A 7,104-nucleotide genomic window follows, 5' to 3' on the forward strand; every position below is an offset into this window, starting at 1 on the left:
CCAAAGGAACACAATAATTCTCCAGCAACGGTGTTTATAAAAAACAGAATTATGAAATGCTGGAAAAAGAATTCAAAATAATGATATTAAAGAAGTTTACTGAGATACAAGAGAGCACAGATAAACAATACAAAGAAATCAGAAAAAGTAATTTAAGATATGAATTAGAAATTCAACAAAGAGATTGCTTTCATAAAAAAGAACCAAACAAATCCTGGAACTGAATAATTCAATGAATAAAATCAAATCAAATAAAATTATTTGAGAGCTTTAACAATAGATTAGACCATGCAGAAGAAAAGTCTTCAGAACTTGAAGACAGATCTTTTGAAATAGCCCAGTCAGACAAAAGAAGAAGAAAAAAAAGAATGAATAAAGCCTAGGTGACATCCATATAAGACTAGACTATGACACCATAAAGAGACTAGACATTCTAATTTTGAGTTCCAGAAGGTGAAGAGAAGCCCAAAGCATAGAAAACCTATTTAACAGGAGTTGGAAGAAGGCCCTTGCAGCATGGCCGCCGGCACTGCAGCTGCCTTAGCGTTTTTGAGTCAGGAGAGCCGAACGCGGGCCGGGGGTGTCGGGGGCCCGCGAGTCCCGGCCCCGGTCACTATAGACAGTTTTTTCTTCGGCTGTGAGCTCTCCGGCCACACCCGCTCCTTCACCTTTAAGGTAGAGGAAGAGGATGATGCAGAGCACGTGCTGGCATTGACCATGCTCTGCCTCACCGAGGGAGCCAAAGATGAGTGTAATGTGGTAGAAGTTGTGGCCTGGAACCATGACCATCAGGAGATCACAGTCCCTGTGGCCAACCTCAAGCTGTCCTGCCAACCCGTGCTCAGCCTGGATGATTTCCAGCTCCAACCACCTGTAACTTTCCTCCTGAAGTCGGGTTCCGGCCCTGTGCGGATCACTGGGCGGCACCAGATTGTTACGATGAGCAATGATATTTCTGAGGAGGAGATCGAGGAAGAGGAAGAGGACAGTGAGGAGGAGGAAGCTGAGCTGTGCCCCATCCTTCCTGCCAAAAAGCAGAGGGGCAGGCCCTAGCCCTCCTTGGTCAGTTCCATGCGCCACACACTGCCATGCACCCTGTTCCCCAACAAGTTTCAAGAATTGTAAATGTTTCTTCCTTGAAGAGGAGACCTTGGGTGGGGTTTGGGTGGGAGGGACTTGGGCATTGGTGCTAAGAGAGGGCCGGTGCTCCACAGGACCTTGGTTTTCTGGTCTTGCACCATGCCTGGGGCCTCTCTTCCTACCTGCCTGTGGGGATTGGAGGTTGGTGCCTGAAGCTCAGAACTACACATTTTTAACACTTTTTACATTTTTGGATAAAGGTTGAAATAAAGTGGTGTGGGATTTTTGCAAAAAAAAAAAAAAAAAAAAAAGAAAAAGAAAAAAGAAAACCTATTTAACAAATTAATAGCTGAAAACTTCTCAAGTTGAACAAGAGATTTAGATATCCACATACAGGAAGGTCAGCAATCTCCAAAAAGATGTAACCCAAAGAAGTGTTCTCCACAGCACATTACAGTCAAATTGTCAAAAGTCAAAGACAAAGAGAGAATTCTAAAATCAGCAAAAGAAAAGCATGTACTCACATGTAAGGGCGTCCCCACCAAACTAATAGCAGAATTCTCAGGAGGAATCTTACAGAGTAAGATGACAGAATGAGAGAATGAGATAATATATATTCAAACTGTTGAAAGAAAAAAAAAAAGACTGTTCAACAAGAATACTATACCCATATAGTTGTTCTTCATAAATGAAGAAGAAATAAAGTCTTTCCCAGAAAAGCAAAAACTGAGGGAATTTGTAATTGCTACACTGGTCCTACAAGAAATGTCTAAGGGAGTCCTATGGTTAGGACTGGTAGAGCAAACACACAAATGAGGAAGAGAAAGGACTCAAATATTACCACTACAAAAAACAAAATAAACAAAAACAGAGAAAGAAAGGAACAAAGAAACAATTAACAAAGTAACTGGAATAAGTCCTCACACATCAATCATAACCTTGAATGTAAATGGATAAATTTTCCACTTAAAAGATCTAAACAGGCTGAATAAAGGAAAAAAATGACCCCTACTCTGGAGGATGCTCCGTGTGCTATGAGAAGAATGTGTATTCTGCAGCTATTGGATAAAATGTTCTGTAGATGTCTGTTACATTGATTTGATCTAAAGTGCAGTTTAATCCAATGTTTCTCTTGTAGGCAACATATACTATGTTTTGCCTATAAGGAACCTGCTTCCCCTATAAAGACGCATATAGACTGAAAATAAAGGGATGAAAAAAGATATTCCATGCAAATGGAAACCAAAAGTGAGCCGGAGTAGCTATGGTTATATGAGATAAAATAGACTTTAAGTCAAAAATAGCGAAAGAAGACAAAGGTCATTATATAATGATAAATGGGTCAATTCAGCAAGAGGTTATAGCAATTCTAAATATATATGCACCCAGCACCAGAACACCCAGATATATAAAGCAAATAATTTTAGAAGTTTATCTCTCCCACTAGAGAGATAGACTTCAATTCAATAATAGCTGGGGACTTCATCTCACTCTCATCATTGGACAGATCATTAAGACACAAAGATAACAGAGAAACATTGAATTAAACTGCACTTTAGATCAAATCAACGTAGCACACATCTACAGAACATTTTATCCAACAGCTGCAGAATACACATTCTTCTCGCAGCACATGGAGCATCCTCCAGAGTAGACCAATGGTAAGCTATGAAAACCGATCTCAGTACATTTTTTAAAATTGAAATTATATCAAGTATCTTCTCAAACCACAATAGAATAATTCTAGAAATCAACAACAAGAGGGACTTTTGAAACTATACAAATACATATAAATTAAACAACTTGCTTCTGAACAACTACTAGGTAAATAAAGTAAAAAGGAAATAAAAACATTTCTTGCAACAACTGAAAATGGAAACACAGTATCTGGAAATCTATTGAATACAGGAAAAGCAGTGTTAAGAAGGAAAATTATTGCAATAAACACCTACATCAAAAAAATAAGAAACCTCTAAATAAACAATATAACAACACACCTCAAGGAACTAGAAGAACAAGAACAAACCAAACACAAAATTAGAAGAAAAAAATAATAAAGATTAGAGCAGAACTAGATAAAATAGAGGCCAAAAAAATACAAGCGTTCAATAAAATGAAAATTTGGTTTTTTGAAAAGAAACAAAATTGATAAACCAGCTAGACTAACCAAGAAAAAAGAGAGAAGACCCAAATGAACAAAATCAGAAACAAAAAAAGGAGACATTACAACTGACACCACAGAAATACAAAAGATCATCAGAGATTATTATGAACAACTATGCACAAGTTGGAAAACCTAGAGGAAAGGATAAATTCCTGGACACATACAACCTACCAAGACTAAATTAAAAAGAAATAGAAAACATGAACAGACCAATAATGAGTAACAGGCTTAAATCAGTAATAAAAAGTCTCTCAACAAAGAAAAGCCCACGAATGGATGACTTTACTGCCGAATTTTATGAAATGTATAAAGAAGAACTAACACCAATTTGCCTTTCCAACTATTCCAAAAAGGCGGAGAGGAAGGAATTCTCCCCAACTCATTCTATGAGGGCAGCATTACCCTGATACCAGGACCAGACAAGGACACAATTGGGAAAAAAAAAAAAAAAAAAACAGAAAATTACAGACCAATACCTTTGATGAACATGGGCACAAAATTCTCCAACAAAGTGCTAGGAAGTAGAATCCAATAGTACATCAATACACCATGATCAAGTGGGAATTGTCCCAGGCATGCAAGGATAGGTTCACATATGCAAGTTAATCAATAAACATGATATATAACATCAACAGAATGAAAGACAAAAAACGTACGATTATCTCAATAGATGCAGAAAAAGCATTTGATAAAATTCAACATCTTTTCATGATAAAAACTCTCAACCAAATTGGCAGAGAAGAAACATACCTCAACATAAAGGCCCTGTATGACAAACCCACAGCTAACATCACACTAAATGGAAAAATGCTAAAAAGCCTTTTCTGTAAGAACTGGAAAAAAACAAATATGCCCACTTTTACCATCCCTATTCAACATGAAAGGAAAATCTTCCATGCCTGGAACCCCGAGCCAGAGCAATCAGGCAAGAGAAAGAAACAAAAGGTATCTGAATTGGAAAAGAGGAAGTCAAAATTTTCATTTTTGCAGGTGACATGATTTTATATTTAGAAAAACCTAAAGAGTCCACCAAAAAAACCTCTATGAAATCATTAAAAAATAAATCAATAAAACAATTTAGTTTACAATAGCTACAAAAAATAAAATGCCCAGAAATAAATTTAACCAAGGAGTTGAAACACCTCTGCAAGGAAAACTCCAAAACACTGATGAAAAAAATTAAAGAGTACACAAACAAATTGAAACGCATTTCATGCCCATGGGTCAGAAGAATTAATATTGTTAAAATGACCATACTACCCAAAGTAATCTGCAGATTCAGTGTAATCGCTATCAAAATACCAGCATCAGGCCAGGCACAGTGGCTCACACCTGTAATCCAGCACTTTGGGAGGCCAAGGCAGGCAGATCACTTGAGGCCAGGAGTTCAAGATATGCCTGGCCAATATGGTAAAACTCCATCTCTACTAAAAATGCAAAAAATTAGCCAAGCGTGGTGGCAAGTGCCTGTAACCCTAGCTACTCAGGAGGCTGAGGCAAGAATAGCTTGATTCCAGGAGGCAGAGGTTGCAGTGAGCTGAGATCATGCCACTGCACTCCAGCCTGGACAATAGAGTGAGACTGTATCTAAAACAAAACAAAACAAACAAAAACCCTCAAAATTTCAATATCATACTTTACAGAATTATGAACAAAAAATCTTATAATTCATATGAAATCAAAAAGGAGCCTGGATAGCCAAAGCAACCCCAAGCAAACAAGCAAAAAGAACAAAGCTGGAGGTATTACACTACCTGCCTTCAAATATATTACAAAATCATAGTAAACAAAACAGCATGTTATTGGTACACAAAGAGATCCACAGACCAATGGAAGAGAATAAAGAATCCAGAAATAAATCCACATATTTACAGCCAACTAATTTTTGACAAAGGCAACATGAACATACCGTGGGGAAAGGACACCCTCCTCAATAAATGGTGCTGGGGAAGCTGGATACCCATAAGCAGAAGAATGAAACCAGACCCCTATCTCTCACCATATACAAAAGTCAACTCAATATGGATCAAAGACCTATATATAAGACCCCAAACTATAAAACTACTAAGAAAACAGGGAAAACATTACACGATATTGGTCTAGACAAAGATTTCATGGCTAAGGCCTCAAAAGCACAGGCAACAACAACAAAAAATAGACAAATGGAACTCTATTAAACTAAAAAACTCCCGGGCAGAAAAAAAAAATCAACAGAGTGAAGAAACAATCTGCTGAATGGGAGAAAATATTTGCCAACTGTTCATCAGACAAAGGACTAATATCTGGAATATACAAGGAACTCAAACAACTCAACAAGAAAAAGCAAATAATTCCATTGAAAAGTGGACAAAGACAGCAGGACGGTGGCCATGGAAGTCGGAATCCACTAAGGAGTGTGTAACAACTCACCTGCCGAAAAAAAAAGAAAAGTGGACAAAGAATTGAATGTGGTGGCTGGTGCCTCTAATCCCAGTACCTTGGGAGGCCAAGGCAGGAGGATTGCTTGAGGTCAGGAGTTTGACACCAGCTTGGGCAACGTAGCAAGAACCAGTTTCTATAACTAACTAACTAAATAAATAAATAAGCCAGGTGTGATGTTCACAACTCTAGTCCTAGAAACTTGGGAGATTAAGGTGAGAGGGTCGCTTGAGCCCAAGAGTTCAAAGTTGCCGTGAACAACAGCCACGCTGCTACGCCCCATCCCAGGTAACAGAGTGAGACTCTGCCTCTAAAAATAATTTTTTTTTAATGTGCAAAAGACACTAATAGACATTTCTCAAAAGGAGACATACAAATGGCCATGAGGTATATGAAAAAATGCTCAATGACACTAGACTTCAGGGAAGTGCAAATCAAAACCACAATGAGATATCATCCTAACCTAGTTATAATGACTATTATTAAATACATAATAGATGTTGGTAAAGATGTAGAAAAAAGGAAACTCATACATTGCTGGTGGGAATGTATATTCGCACAGCCATTATGGAAAACAGTACTGAGGTTTCTCAAAATACTAAAAATAGAACTACCATATGATCCAGCAATCCCACTAGTGGGTGTTTACCCAAAGGAAAAGAAGTCAGTGTATCAGAGAGATACCTGCACTCCATGTTCATTGCTGCACTATTCGCAATAACAAAGATATGGAATCCTAAGTGTCCATCAGCGGAGGAAGAGATAAAATGTGGTACATTATGCAATGAAATACTACTTGGCCAAAGAGAAGAATGAAATCCTGTCATTTACAGCAACATGGATGGAATTAGAGGTCCTTATGTTAATAAGTCAGACACAGAAAGACAAATATCGCATGTTCTCACCCTCATATGGGACCTTTAAAAGTTAATCTTGGCCAGGCATGGTGGCTCACATCTGTAATTCCAGCACTTCGGGAGGCCAAGGCAGGTGGATCACCCAAGGTCAGGAGTTCAAGACCAGCTTGGCCTACGTGGTGAAGCCCCGTCTCTACTAAAAACGCAAAAATCAACCAGGCATGGTGGTGTGCACCTGTAATCCCAGCTACTCAGGAGGCTGAGGGAGGAGAACTGCTTGAACCTGGGAAGTGGAGATTGCAGTAAGCCAAGATTGTACCATTCATTGCACTTCAACCTGAGAGACAGAGCAAGATCCGTCTGAAAAAAATAGAAGATTGATCTTGTGGAGGTAGAGAGAACAATGATAGTTACCAGGGGCTGAGAAGCGGGGTGGGGATGAATAGAGGAGAGGTTGGTGAATGGGAACAAACATACAGTTTAAGTCCCAATGTTTGATAGCAGAGCTGGGTAACTGAAGTTAACAACATACTGTGTATTTCAGAATAACTGGAAGAGAGGACTTAAACTGTTCTCAGCACATAG

General features: G+C 38.5%; 1 pseudogene across 1 annotated transcript; it reads left to right on the forward strand.

Moving 5' to 3' along the window:
• Nucleotides 1-497: 497 nt before the first annotated feature.
• LOC116557790 lies at nucleotides 498-1,391 on the forward strand (annotated as a pseudogene). The gene is made up of 2 exons (XR_004271701.1): nucleotides 498-1,062; nucleotides 1,215-1,391. The product of XR_004271701.1 is annotated as a nucleoplasmin-3 pseudogene (transcript).
• Nucleotides 1,392-7,104: the final 5,713 nt, after the last annotated feature.

This window comes from Sapajus apella, unplaced genomic scaffold, assembly GCF_009761245.1.
Source record: "Sapajus apella isolate SASKATOON/1434 unplaced genomic scaffold, GSC_monkey_1.0 scaffold20, whole genome shotgun sequence".
Taxonomy (NCBI): domain Eukaryota; kingdom Metazoa; phylum Chordata; class Mammalia; order Primates; family Cebidae; genus Sapajus; species Sapajus apella.